At 35.7% G+C, this 15,991-nt stretch overlaps 1 protein-coding gene across 1 annotated transcript in view; it reads right to left on the reverse strand.

The window, feature by feature from the left end:
- Nucleotides 1-15,991, reverse strand: part of LOC126758104 (sex peptide receptor) — a 122,826-nt gene that overhangs the window by 47,010 nt on the left and 59,825 nt on the right. The window lies entirely within an intron of this gene.

A 15,991-nucleotide genomic window follows, 5' to 3' on the forward strand; every position in this document is an offset into this window, starting at 1 on the left:
CTGATGTAGCCCCACAGAAAATAGTATGACGGCGTCAAATCGCATGATCGAACGGCCAATTGACTAGGCCATTTCGTGAGATAACACGTGCACTTAACTTAGTTTTCAATAAATCGATTGTGACATTCGTTGTATGGCCTGCGGTGCCGTTCTGTTTGAACCACATATTGCTCAAGTCCATATCATCCAATTCGGTCACAGCATATCGCAAGATGCTGCAGATAACGATACACTGGTAATATATGCACTGAAAAATATATACATTCGTATATCAAACTAGAGGACCCGCCCACGTTTTACTGTGGCTGATACATACATAGGTAGCACTACTAATACCATGTACATGATTTCTATTAGTTAGATTATAAGTATTAGTTAAGGAATAATCGCATTTTTGGTGAAATAACAAAAATGAATCAAAAAGCATTTCGTGCGTGAAGAAAGAATTGGTTTTTGGGGTAAAAATACTATTGAATTTGGGCTGTGCATCAGTGAAATCAATCGAGTCCAATCATTGTCAGCCTGGTGGACTGCATATTAAGAAACGGTCAAGCGTGGAAAGACAAAAAAATCGGTTGGCAAGGTTGTGGCATCAGTCTTGCAATGCTTCGAAATGATTTCTGTATATCTCAAATTTCAATAGACCTTTTTATCAACACTTCAGTTATGCCGCTATTATTTTATGCCAGATCTTTTGCAATTTTAAATTGCCTGTCAAGATAACCCCTCCAATAGTTAGCAGGTATGAAAAAAATGTTATAGCTACCCATAGATGTATTGAATCATCCAATTTATTACTTAAGAACGAACAACTCTGTCCACGTTATGAAAACTGGTCTACAGATGTCGCCTTTTACTTTGGCATTGTTTTGATTATTGCACGTTCAACCAATTTAAGGTTTAAATATTGGATACTGCGATGGTAGCGCAATCTATCGGTCAAACATTTCAAAATTAGTAATTAATTACAAATGAAAAATTAATTTAAAAAAACATTTTCCAGTGGACCAAATTGTGAATCTAAACCATTCTCGAATTTCCTTAAACACACACAAAAAATTTCATCAAAATCGGTCCAGCCGTTTAGGAGCAGTTCAATTACAAACACACGGTCAGAAGATTTATATATATAAAGATTTCCAGTCATCTGCCGTCGCATTGAAACCGAGCGAGAGAAAAAACACAATAAAGTTCAATATATCCGCCAGCTAATCCACTTCCAAGAATTGTGTATTCACATTTCTTCATATCCGCAAGCCTTTGAGTTGAAAAGTAAATTTACTTGACCGCCTGTGGCCAGCATGAAGTAGCTAAATATCCTTGCACTTGCAAGTATAAACGTTTCCTTGCAACTAAAGCACGAAGGCTGCCACTTGAGCTGATTAACGGCGGACGAGCAGCAAAGTTGTGCGTTACTGCAGGCTATGCAAGCTTCAGCAGCGATGATAACCCTCATACACGCTATATATACATATGTGATGCTATTACAATTTCGTTTACAAACATACTATATATAGATACTTGGAATTGCCACGAGCTGTGCGGGAGCACGCTACTCACTGCTGCACGCTGTCTTGTTAAATAGAGCTGCTGGTTGTTAATGTGCCACGGTGGAGTGTGCTACATCAGTGGGTAGCAGTTTCGTTCCAACGGTATTTGCGATAAGCACTTCAAATGGAGCAGTAATTAAATTGGGACATATGAAATCCACATACTTAATTACACGTTGCACGAATAACATTCACGTTGGCATGTGCCACTTCCACTTCCAAAACCACCGTTACCAAATGAACAAAATGTACTCTAGGTCAAAACTGATAGCAGATATAACAGTTGTTTCCACCAATGGAAATATAAGTAAGTACAAATTGTACGTCTCATGAGGGTAATATACATAGATTCAGACTCATGCAGAAGCCTTTGAATATGATAAAAACAGAATGACATTCATGGTAATTTAAGACCCATCGGAAACGATGGAAGCAGGAAGGGCTTACTTCTTGGCATTTTTGATTGACAAGTGGGATATTTTTTAAGGTATAAGGAGAAAAAAAAATATTTTAAATTAAAAAACTACGGTGTGTTTGGCACATAGAACAACAGAACAACAGAATAACAGAACTTCATCCTGATTTTAAGGCGGAGAGCTTTTAGCAATTGCCACCACTGTTCGCATGTGCAAATTATCCTTAACAGATTGAAATTAGTTGACTATAAAGCGCTAGCAACGGAACGAATATGCGCTGGGAAAGCGCTGAAAGCTGGAAATAAATTACCGTTGACTTTTGCAGCGCATCTGCGGCACGTACTGGCGGCATTGAGTTATGTACTAACTTCCAATTTCTCGCAGCACTTTTCGTTTCGGCGTTGATTAATTAAGATGGCTTGGATCTAGTCGCGATTCCACCTGCACTCCAATCACCACTCAGCTCCTGGCTATACATTGTTGGCGCTTTGTTCATAACTGCACACTAAGGAAGAAACTATTGAAAAATGCGCGTCTTCTCTCTTCATTGTGTTTTCATTTTCAAAACTGAGTTTCTATTTTTCGACTTCGCTGTGCCCGCAGCCGCTTTTATGGCTTTTCATTGTGCAGTAATTTGTATATGAAACATCTTTAGCAAGAAGAATCAGTGCAGGAACTCAAACTTTTCAGTTCTGATAACAATGTAATTTTGATTAAATGGATTTAGTAATTACTTATTTCAGGAGTATTCAAATGAATCCGTTCAGTTAGAATAACAGAAATGATTTTTCAATATGAGATCTGTAGGTCTTATTCCCTTAAAAACTTTTCAAAATAACATACAGTTTGCGTGACATTCTAAAAGCGATTGCATTAGCTGGTCGTACACATGCGTATGTTTTTGTAAGAAACATGTTTTCCCTCTAACTGGGACACTTGAAGATGCGCTTTTGACTGATTAAATTCATAAATTTTCTGATGTCAAATAGTTGAATATAAAGAGCAGAGTTAATCAGACACAGCAGGTAGTGCCTAAACATCTTATGTCGTCTCGTAAGCATTATCCGTCTACGTAACTAGTCTGATTGAAGAACTATAACATACATATGTCTTCCGTAGACCGTTTATTCCGATTTTTATACTTTAATTTAACAGAATTGTCCTCTAATATATTTTTAACAATAACATTCAATCAGCTGTTATATATGTACATATATCTATCATACAACTGATTGTTCAGAATATTTATTTCAATAGCAATTAAATCAGAAGACCGTGCTGTACATTTACAATAATAACAAACAGAATGGTTCATCAAATTCCATATATTAAAAAGTGACGAAAAAATTACTATAAAACCTAAAAGCTATACCTCGCCTTAAAAATTTGCTAGCTCGAAATCGATTTTATATCTTTCTTAAGAGTGTATTCTCATGTAATCACTTCGAAAAATCGATTTTTTTTTTATATTTTGACAGTAAAACCTATTGAAGACATGCTGTGAAAAATTCAGACCGAAATTCATAGTATTTGATAAGTTACAGCTCATAGTCGCCGACGTGTCGTAAGCGACTGTCTACCAGGCGCCATGAGTACCCCCTTAAGTAAAATTGTTCAGAATGATCCGTTGAATATCCGCAAAAGCAGCTGATAACTTGAGAACTCACAGAAGAATGCATAACATGAGCATCAACTTACACTTCCTTCACAATTGCCTGGACTATTTTCCCACCAATGAGAACAAGACTAGTGAAACCGCCAGGATGAAGGAATACTTGTCATTGACACATGACATGATTTCCGACCATTAGCTCTCCACCTTCAGCTGCCGTAAGAAGGTTTTTTTCTTCCACATAATAATTTAATGAATTCATTAATGTCTTTTATTTACTCTAAAATCAAAAACTTGAAACCAAATAACATTGTTATTACATGTTGAAGAACTGTTTATATCACTCAAGGGTAGACTTGTTTTCTTTACAATACCAAGATGGCTGATATATGCGGTATAAATTCATCCAGCAGTTCGAAAATCTTTATATTAGGTATATGGAGTCTACAGAAAGTATTGACCCGATTCAACCCATTTTTGATATACAGAAATTATTGTCAGGAAAGAATTATCTCTGAATTTCAATTGTATATCTCACACATTGACCGATATTTTCGAATAAAAGTCAATTATCGATTCCGGGATCCGCCTATTCGGTGCCTAGGGGCTTGAACAGTTTTGCTTTTATTTGGCAACTTTTGGTGATAAATTGACATACTTTAAAGGAATTATTAGCGCGAAATTGTATTCCGTTTTTATAATTACTTCTTGACTTGTGTACTGGAAGGTGAAAGAATCAAATGGAATTTAAAATTGTGTTATATACGAAGTAGGCGTGGTTGTAGCCCGGTTTCTCCCATTTTCGTACTGTGATGCAAAAATATAAGGAGCATACCATGTTCTAAGTTTAGTAGAAGTCGGACGGGTTGATTTCACCAAAAATTGGGCATTTTCACGCCTATGTTCACACCGACTCCTATAAAGCCTTTACATATATACCATCTCAAAGGTAAAATTTAGTTTCCATAGCGCATTTAGTTATTGATTTATGCGCTTTTGGTAGTTTTGAACAGTACCGTTATATGGGGAATGATTGGGATTATCTTCCGATTCCATCCTTTTTCACACTGTCAGTAGGAGTTTCTATAGGATTTGTGTTATTTACGCAATTTGTTGTTACCAACCCTGGTTTTATATAGGGAAGTAAGATGAAACTTGTACTTGAACATGAAAGTATGAGATTTGTACTTTATAACAGCAATTACAATTACAAGTTACTGTTAAAAATACTCTATAAAATATTGCTTATCGGTATTTTTTTTTAAATTGGTGTTAGACATTGTGAAGTATAATTGTCTCAATAATATCTGGAACCTTGTCAAATTTAAACTATAATAAATGTTTTTCAAAACATTTACATATTTTCATACCTTAAATAGGGTATATTACGTTTTCCACGGAGTTTTTAACATCCAAATATAAGCGTTGGAGACGCTAAGTATACTTGTATATTTGTATATTTAGCTTACGTAGGTTGCTATATATATTTCTGGCCTAAAAATGTAAATAGGCATATTTATCAACGAAAATGTTTTTTTTTTTTTTTTTTTTTTTTTTTGTTTGTCGATTGCTGTTTTGTTTCGGGATCGTATGCATAGATCCATGATTCGTCACCTGTGACGATCTTATAAACGTCTTTTGAAGCACCGCGATCGTATTTTTTCAACATTTTTTTACACAAATCCACACGAGACTTTTTTTGAGCAACGAGAACAAACCTTTTTTACGGCCAGGTGTTCATGCAATATCGAATGTATGCTGGTGGGAGAAATGCATAGGCATGCCTCTATCTGAATGTATATTACATGACGGTCTTGCATTATCAGTTCACGTACGGCATCGATGTTTTCTGGCACAACGGCTGTTTTTGGACGACCTTCACGGAATTCGTCTTTGAGCGTGCGTCGGCCACGATTGAATTCGTTGTACCAGGTTTTCGCAGTGCTATAGGATGGTGCTTCATAGCCATACAAAGATTTTAGTTCATCGATGCAGTCTTGTCGTGATAATCCACGTCGAAAGTTGTGAAAAATGATCGCACGAAAATGTTCACGAGTTAATTCCATTTTTTGGCTGAGATGAATTTTTAATTCCCTGAAAATAAAACAATTCAGGGTTAAATGACAAAACATTCTGAGTGATTTTATGCTAAAAAATGTCAAACTTTCCAATGGAAATGTCAGTTTGCACCTGGCAATACTTAGTGTTGCCCTAGGCCAGAATATATAAACTGTAATAAACTGAATCGGGTCTATGTGCATCTGTCTCTCTGATTTGCATATATGCGATCTGGTCCTTTGGTTTTTGAGATGTCAGTTTAAAATCCCACCTTCCTCCGAATAGATTCGATTAGGTCGAACCACTATAGCACACTCGTATACTTGTATGTAACTGCCATACACACTGACCGATCAAATTCAAGTTCATGCATGGAAATTTTTTATTTGTGATTATTACAGCTAAGACGTAAAACGCGTTCGATATAAAACTGTCAGTCAACACAGACTTATATGACTGGCACCCGAAGTCTCCTACAGTTCATAAAATTTGAATACACGTTGCTATAATAATCACCTATTCTAATTTATATATTGGACGACTATTAAAAGAAGCAGAGGCCAGAAATAAACACTTAATACGCAGATACCGCATCGATTGTTCCAGAAAATTGTCTAAAGTTGAGTGTAACAAAAAATCAAAAAACAAAGATAATATATTTTGTGGAGAGGAACTTCTGATTGCGGGTTTCAGTCCTGCAATTTCAACCTTCGATCTCTTCAACTACTGAAAATATTAAAAAAGTTAAAGATGTGGGCTTCAAAATTGTCAGGCAAGTTTTAGAGCGATGGCAAGAGAGCTCGATATCTGCGTCCGTTCGAATGGTTTTGGAGTTGAAATCCGATCTCGCTCGACCTTTCCCGATAAACCTAATTTTTTTTAAAAGAGTACCGTAAACAAGTCTCTTTGGACATACTTGATCGTGCGAATTCCGATCTCACATTCATGGAGAGCATTATAACTGCCGATGAGACATGGGTTCATGAGTTTGACATGCAGACAAGCCAATAATCATTCTCCGTCGATCGAAAAGATAAAATAAAATTCGCTACAGCTCAGCTTCTTGATCCTAAAAGGTGCTTATGAAAAATGTTTCGGAACTTTTTCGGAAATATTTCTCACAGGCTTATTAAATTTATTTATGAAATAATATGTAGAGTTATATAAACACAATTTTTATATACATTTACATGAGTACATGTGTACTTTGAATGCACTTTATTATTTACTCAAATTATATGCAAACCAATTTGCGCACATTCAAACGCAAGCAAAAAGTTTCCAATTCCCTTGCCATTAATTATTCCACACACACACACACATACGCATATTGATGCATTGCAGTGTTGGGAAACGTAATTATTTGATTTATTTTATAAACTAGTAGGTACATATATGTGCAACACAGCGCAGCAATAAATATAAGGCTTGCATTTTAAATATTTAATTTACATATATACATAATATATATATTACCATGAATCAATTGAGAATGCTTAGGTGTGTGGGTGTGTGCATAAGTCCATATGCCGCAAAGCGTTTGCGTATGTATATTTATTCAATTTATCACTTACCTGCGGCTATTTGCCTTGTAATTAGTTGGATTTTGTGAGCAGGTTAGTTTACAAACTTAATGGCCAATTTAATTTTGAGTGTTTCATAAATTTTAGATTTCAAAGCGGCGAATCGCGAGATTTTCGCTGTGTAAACAATTGGAAAATTATTTTATTTCTCTTTGTAAATAATATATTCTACAAATACATTGTTATTTGCAAACAAAATTTGCAACAAAAACAAAAAGTTGAAATTAAAAAAAAAAACTAAAAAAAATTGTCGGCCAATTTTAATATCGACTAAACTCATATGTTTGTATACAGTGGCTATAAAGTATGTATTCGCTTATGCTTGGATTTTAACTTTTTAAGGTTATAATGCTCATAAAAAGAAAAATAACATAAAAAAGATACATAACATAAAAAAATATACTTAAAATTTCTGAGGTTAAAACTGCCATACGAGACCACCTGTTGAATGTACACAAAACCCCACATTAAAATGAAATAATTTTTTGCTTAAGGGGTCAGTAGGGTAATCTTTTTTCAATTTTTTTTTTTTTTGCATTTTCTGTTGCCTTATACCCTTAGAATTAATGTAGAAACCCACTTTACCATTGGAAAGGTTTCGAAAAATGCCCAAAAATAATAATACCGCTCGACGTTCGGAGCGCTCGGGGTGCCTCACCTCAAACTTTAAACGCTTTTTCCTAAAAACACACTTTTTTAAACTGGCTTTAACTGGATTCCGGTCGAACTACTAAACCGATTTGCTTAATTTTTTTTTTGATGTTCACAAAACGTCTGGCTATCGTCCCTACTAAATTCATAATTTATTGACAATGTTCTGACAAAATTAATGTAAAAAACATGGGAAAAATTAAAAAAAAAAAAAAGTTAATTACTTTTTTTATTTATCAACATTTTTTCATGATTCTAGTAGAGACGATAACCATTCACGTACTTCTTAAGAATAAATTGGGTTTTTGTGTTTCAGATGATCCAAACATGAGAAATCATGTCCGCCAGTGAAAAACGCGTCTCATTCACCCGGCCATTTCTCCGTCATCAATGTCCTCAAACAAATTCCGAAAAAAATTGTTTATACACTCCACGATGTACCTCATGATATGTGGAAATGTTCTTTTGTAGAATAAAAATTTTTATGAAAAAAAAAATGTCAAAAAACATGCCAGATTACCCTATAAAATTATATTAACATTAGCACATAAATATATGGTATTTATTTTTAACACAGAGAGACAAAAGTAAATCTGCAATTATTAATAAATATGTACACATCAAATAGTGTTCGAAATTTTATTACTTTTTTCTCAATAAATAATAAAAATAAACCACTCAAACTTCGCTAAACACAATATGATTTCAACAGGCATGTTTACGATTTTGATATTGGATCAACACTTTTAAATTGCTCTCGGACGTGGCTGTTCTGGACTCTTCCATTGGGGAAAAGCAAGATTTGTGTCCATACAGAAAGATAAAAACATATCTTATTCCGTTGATCAGGTATGTGTTATATAAAATGAATTTGTATGATCGATCTCTGATTATTCTCAACTCAACAAAGCAATCACACGAACACAATTTCTCGAAAGTCAGATATGAAATAGTGATACATAGTTTTGCTTCCTTCTCTAGATTTTGACAGTGGCGAATCGAAAGAACAACTTCCAAAGACGCAATGAACTAGCATAATTAAATATTCGGCTAATGTTGAGAGAAACAATTTCCATACCTTACACCCGTTCAAACAAACGGGCAGTCTTGAAAAAGAACTACATATGTATGTATAGTTGGTCGTACCGCAGTACGACGTTCAATTTGTATGGCAGCCGACAAGTAATCAGTTTCTTGGTGAGAAAAGGGCAGATCAGTATCTCAAAAACTAAGAGACTTATACGTATATATACAGACGGAGGAACGGACAGACAGGCGGACGTGGCTAAAGAGACTCATATCATTACGCTGATCATTTAATCAAAATATAGTATGTTTTCTGACGTTTCCTTTCCTTTTGTAACAAACACTGTGGCAAACTAAATACACTCTGTGCTCTGTTTAAGGTATAAAAACGTAAACAAAAATTATTTAGAAAATTTTTTTGATACTTTTTAAAAGCCCTATAATATACACATAGTACTTTAAATAATAGTGTGAGCAAAAATTAATAAAAATTTTTAATTTAAATTATGCGCAAAAGCAGTGTTTGTCGCGAAGAAGTGTTTTTTATTGGTACAAACTATTCAAAGAGGGTTAAGAAGGTGTTGACAACGAACCACGTCCCGGACGGCCATTAACATCAACTGATGATCAACACGTGAATAAAATTAAGCATTGGTGCTTCAGAATCGCTGATTAACAGCCAGAGGTTTTACTGGCGAAAGTGAAAACTGATTGGTTCCAAAATCACTCAATTGTTTCGAAAACAGAGTCGCTTTGAGGTTTTTACGACTACCAGGATGACATGAAACGTATTATTACTGACGATGAGATTTCGAACTATGTTTACGACACGGAAACAGACAAGTCGAAGTGTAAAAATCATATCAAACAGGGTCAAAAATCAAGGTTTTATTGACCATTTTCTTCTCCGGTCAAACTGTCAACAAGGAATACTATTTGACTGTTATATGTCGTAAAAAGAGGTCGAAATTAAGGGCAGTCAGCTCTTGGTTTTTATACCACGATAATGCACCGTCGCATACTGCATTAATTCATCGTGAGCTTTTCGACAAATTTGCACCCAATGTCGTGCCGCTCCGTGTAACTTCTGGCTATTCAACCAACTGCTCAGGGAATATCGATGTGAGTCAATTGAAGCCATTAAACGTGAATCGCAACCCGCATTGAACACTATTCCGGAGATTGACTTTAACAACAGTTTCGTGAGGGATTACTGTGAGGGGGACGACGAAGACATTGAAGAATAAATTAAGAATTTTAAAATTACGATATTACGATACATACTATTTTTTGCTGATAGTAATTTTTTCATATGAAATCCAAAGCGGAGCTAAGAACTAACGTAAAGTGTTACAACTGAAAGTAATTGCAAATTCATGGCATTTTACGAGTATCGCAGGCAGGCAGGAAGAACATCGTTAAACTTGCACTTCACCTATAACTTTTACAACCGCAAGCTCGCGAACTTTAATAATATGTGAATTGTTAAACAAACCACATGTTTAATCTATAAAGGCATTCGAAATTCCTGCAGTCACCTTGACATTTGTGGAATTGAAATGAAAGCAACGGTGTTGTGGTTTCTCGGTGTTTTATTTTTAACAACTCTCAAAGCCATACATCCATGCCAATAAAACGTACAATTTCAATGCAAACTACAACAACAATCCACAAGAGCTGATGTGGCCTTGCACTTGTACCAAGCAAATGGTACATAAGCTTATAGACAGACTATGGGCACTTGTATGGTAGGAATACATTTGGTGAATGCGCACAGGTAAGTGCTTTCAAAACTTCAACAATAAAAGTCCATTTTCACAATGGCGAAACTAGCAACGGGTGAAAACTAATAAAAGCGGCAAAGTGTTGGTTGCATGCACAAAACAAGCAGCAACAATTCCATTATGCAGGAGCATGAAGAATTGCGAGTATATTCTGGCAAAAAAGCGGCAAATCATTGGCACCGATTTTGCGAATTCTCAAATAAATTGTTCGCTCGCTTTTTTTGGAACTAAATTTGTTTGTTTATTATGTTGGCCGTGAGGCAAAACACAAATTATAAGAATGCGCACAGTATTGTGCAAGTAAATAACATCGCATTTCCCAATTTAATTAAAGAAGTATAAATAATTCTGCTCTTTCAAATACAAATTTTTTATTCCCCGAACAGGGTATTTTAAGTAAATTTGCTGTGACGAGCTGACTCGAGTTATCGCTCGAGAAGAAAGAAGAAAAAACTCAACCAGAACAACGAAAACATAATTAAACGTATATATAAGGATATGGCGTCTAGAGTAGGATCTAAACGGATTTCATCTTGGCCGTCAAGGGTAATGTTCGAAAATTCTACGAAAAAATACGATAATGTAAGGTTTCAAAACCGCAGCAAACTTTTGTAAGACCCAATGTGGTGATCTAGGAGCTGTTGAGAACTTGCTGAAATTATGAAGTTGATGAACTGCAGTGAAAGCCTGGAGATGGCGTACCTGACTCCCCAGTCAATGACGATGCAATAGCCCGACTATGATGAGATTCATAGCTATTAACCCACTTGAAGACCAACAAAGTAGCAAGGGCCGATGGATTAACGGCTGGGCTATTCAAACACGGCGACGAAGAACTGACAAGATGTATGCATCGGCTCCTTTGTAAGTTGTGTGCGGAGCCGTTCGATACCAAGCGAGGTTTCAGTCAAGACGACTCCCTGTCGTGTGACTTTTTCAACATCTTACTGAATGAAATAATACGACCTGCAGAAATAATAATGCTAAATAGAGAAGGTACTATCTTTTATAAGGGTGTACAGCTGGCCTCAACAACCGCGCCATTAGTTTTGCTTTCTCCAGACTAGACCTTGAAATCCAACGCAGAGATACTCTTGCTAACAGGTGCTAATTTGGACTGAGTAGGCAATTGAGAAGCAAAGTCCTCTCTCGGCGTACAAAAACTAAACTCTACAAGTCTCTCATCTTTCCCGTCCTGCTATATGACGCGGAGGCATGGACAATGACATCATCTGCTGAGTCGATGTGTCCTTTGCGCATTGGTAACGACGAGTATCGCAGTCGATAAAACGATACGAGATATATGGCGATATTGGCATAGTTCAGCGAATCAAGTGACAGCGTTTGCACTGCTGAGGTCACGTTGTACGGATGGAAAAGAACACTCCAGCTTTGAAGGTTTTCGATTCAGTACTCGCCGATGAAAGCAGAGCAAGAGGAAGATCTCCACTCCGTTGGAGAGATCAGGTGGAGAAGGATCTGGCCGCACTTTGTATCTCGATGTGGCGCCAAATTGCAAAAGGAAAAACGCCTGGCGCGCTGTTGTTAACTCGGTTGATTACCGCGAAAGCGGTGTCTACGCCAGTAAAGAAGAAGAGGAAGGTGTCGCTCTTAAAGGACACTATTGGCGCATAGTTTTATTACGATACCTTTACCTATGCTTGATATAATATATATAGGTATAGCATAATGTAAAAGAATTAGATGTATTTGCATCCAATTTATGATGTTATTTTTAGTTTATTAGAATTCATATAAAATATTTAATATCAAGCCTTAACAAGAAGATTGGTTTGGAAAGGTAAATATTGAAATATGACTAGTAAGATATGCTTAAGAATTTTGAGGGTTTAGCGTTATTAGTTCAAGATTTATCGGACTTTTAACAGTTCGGAAGGCACCACTCGGATAAGCTATGTAATATGCTCATCCGAATTTATTTTAAATTTATACATTTTTCTATAATGTATATCTCATTCTTTTCATCGCGATCGTATTAAAGATATATATTAGTGTTCTATAATATTATAGAACAGATAATTGGAAAATTAAATTAATTCCGTATCTGGAAATATAAAAGACCACATGCTTAGTGTTTTCTCGCTTGACTTCTTCAAATTAATTTAACATCTTGGAGTACTTCTGATCTCTCTTAAGGCATTCTTGTCTAGGATTTTGAAAAAATCGATTTATTTTTGCATATCTTGAAAGTTTAGACTTTTAGAAATATGTCCTTGGAAGGATTTTTCAAAATTCGACTTATTTTCGGAGATACAGCCGATTTTGTGACGTGGCGTCTGTGTTCACTAGAATTGTCTCCTAAACTTTAAACGCGTTTTTCTCAAAACTGACTTTTTCGGAACGATACCCACGATTTCTCAGGTTCTACTGGACCGATTTACTTGAAATTTTTATAGAGTCTTCTTTATAGGCTTGTCTATGGTTGAACCCAAATTTTTATTTTTATTATTTTTAAAAAATTCGAAATAGTCAGAAAAAGTTAACCAAAAAAACTTTTTTTTCAGGCAGTCGCCATTTTGTGAAAAAAATTTTTCCCGCTTTTCCGTAGTTCCGGCCATTGCGACATTATTCTAGATTAATATTTTTTTTTTTGGTTTCAGATAACTAGGGAGGGTTGAAATCATGGGTATGGTCACGTGGAAATTTTTAGAGACTCTCATAATTTTTGAAATTTTTTACTTTTTTAGTTTTTAATTTTTTTTTGTACTCTTCTAAAATTACCAAATAACTAATAAAAAATGGATAGTAATAATATTAAATGCCTATTTTTTACGACATTTTAAAAATTACCTGAAATTCATGCTTCTAGACCAGAATACCCCCTTAATACAGTTCACGTAGCTGTAGCAGCTTATTGTTGCAAAATTCGCAATCGCAACTCGAAATATTAAGGAACTGGAGGATATTCGCTTTTCTGATAAGAATAGCAGCGTGTTTTTGAATACCCGAAACAAACTTTCAAAGTTTTTGATTATTCCGAAAACTTTATTATAATAACGGTTCCGAAAACAATCTCCAGGGTGGATCTAGAGTTTACGGTAAGTTAATGCAGAATTAGAGGGTATCGTGATGAATTTGGACTCCCTATTATATATATATTTATACATCTTACATGCGTGAGGTCCTCGCGCTGCTTGGTAGAGAGTAAACATTAAACTTGAAGACTCATAAACACATGGGTACTTAAGCATACCATATGCATACCTACATACGTACGCAGTAATTTGTGCTTATTTGCTTTGTTGAAATGCTTTATTTAATGCCGCCTGCCATTGAGCATTAATTTGCTCCACTTAAAATGCCAAAACAACAAGTCTAATTGCTGACGTCCACAAAATGCAAATCATTGCACGAAAATGTGCGAATAAATCGTTTCATTTTTGATTTAAGCAATTTTCCAAATTGTAAGTGCTTGATTGTTGCTCCAGCAGCACAGACATTCACTCAGTTTTCGATTCATTAAAAAGAAAATATTTCAATTTTCAACTATAAAATACGATCGTAAACACACATTGCTCACATAGCATACACACGCAAGCACATAAGCTGATATTGTGGGTGTGTGCAGGCGCGCATATGTGTATGTATGCGTCGGGTGTGTAAGTATGTATGTTCCATAGTACATTTGCCACAAATTGCGCTTACGCGTTGAACCAATTAAGTGGCTAATAGCTGTGATGGCGTAATTAACGAAGCATTTAATTATGCACACAGTTGGTCTATTTGTTGTTGTTTTTATTAACAGCCACATTCGCAATTGCTATAATTCAGCAATGCGCTCGCAAACACCTGGAAATGCTCATTGAATTGCGAAGAATTTATTCGCAACGAAATCTTGCGGTTTGTTCTGCTCCTGCTCACACTTTGAGCTAAATAGAAATATTTACCTTTGCGCCGCTACACGTACATACATACGATCTATATCGGTACAGATATAGTGCTTAAGAGGCATTTGCATATACAGCCATTTGTTCGCTCTGAGGAACACTTGCGCACTTGCGAATCGATTTATGGCGTTGCGACAGATTGATGAATTTTTCGCCAGCGACCACTGCCTCCCAACGACTGGCCGACCAATTGAGCCATCTCCACATGTGGCAGACAAATGGCTCCCCGCTGGCGTGCATGTTTGGCACTTAAGCGAGGAAATTCCCTCATAATATGCTTGTGGCCATAATGCATACACATTTGTTTACAAATTACCGTAATGCTCTTTAGGCGCAATTAATTTCATTGGCAGCTTTAAGTCTATTAAAAATTGGCCATTACTTTCAAGTTAACTTGGCATTCATCAAACTCATTATATACTTTGAGAGAAAAAAATTACATTGAAGGATGCTCCGACGGTTTGATCATTGCGTGGTTAGACATATGATAATGAACGTAGTGATTTTCTTTCACTACAAAGGCATCATTCATCAATAAATTCGACAATTTTTGAAAGTAAGAAATTATTTATTTCTTTAAACACTTAAAGTAGTAAAACTTTATTTTTCATATACTTAACATACATTTAACGAAATCTGTTTGGTCTTTTAACTTCAGAGGATCCCGTACAGAGATTTAGTGGTCATCGCAAAGCGTCTTTTTTGAGAGCAGCTCCCGGACATCAGCTTAGTTACTTGCCAAAAATATATTTTTACTAATGCTTAAGCTTACAATACAGTAAATAAAAAATATCACAGTATATTTACAAATTTTTGGATCAATTAATTTAAAAGTTTTTACAGAAATTTTTTTTTGGAAAATTCGCTTATTTCGGCCTTTTTACTGCATATAACCCCTTTATCTGTGATAATACTTCAAATGTACATACATACATTTAATCGAACCATAGTGAGACTCATTAGAGCTCCGATCTGATGATCAACATTTCAACAAAATAAAGAAATTGGTGCTTGAGAATCGACGATAAACAGTCAGAGATCTTACCGGCACCCTTGGAGGTAAGGATCGTAAGGGTCATTGTAAACCATTTGAAAGATCATTTGGTCCTAAAAAAAGTGAAGGCACGATTGGTTCCAAAATCACTACATTTTTTCGAGAAACAGTGTCGCGCTAACGTCTGTAAAACAATGATTTCCAACTACCAGCATGTCATGAAACGTATTATTACTGGCGATGAGCCTTGGATCTATGCTTACGATCTGAAAACAAACGATCAATCGCCCGAATATCGTGGTAAAGGTGAAGCGAAGCCGAAAAAAACACGTCCAAGCAAGTCAAAAATCAAGGTTATATTGAAAGTTTTCTTCGTTTATCGATGTGAGTAGCCAGTGACCGGCCAAAC

The sequence above is a fragment of the Bactrocera neohumeralis genome, chromosome 5 (assembly GCF_024586455.1).
Source record: "Bactrocera neohumeralis isolate Rockhampton chromosome 5, APGP_CSIRO_Bneo_wtdbg2-racon-allhic-juicebox.fasta_v2, whole genome shotgun sequence".
In the NCBI taxonomy this organism is placed as follows: Eukaryota; Metazoa; Arthropoda; class Insecta; order Diptera; family Tephritidae; genus Bactrocera; species Bactrocera neohumeralis.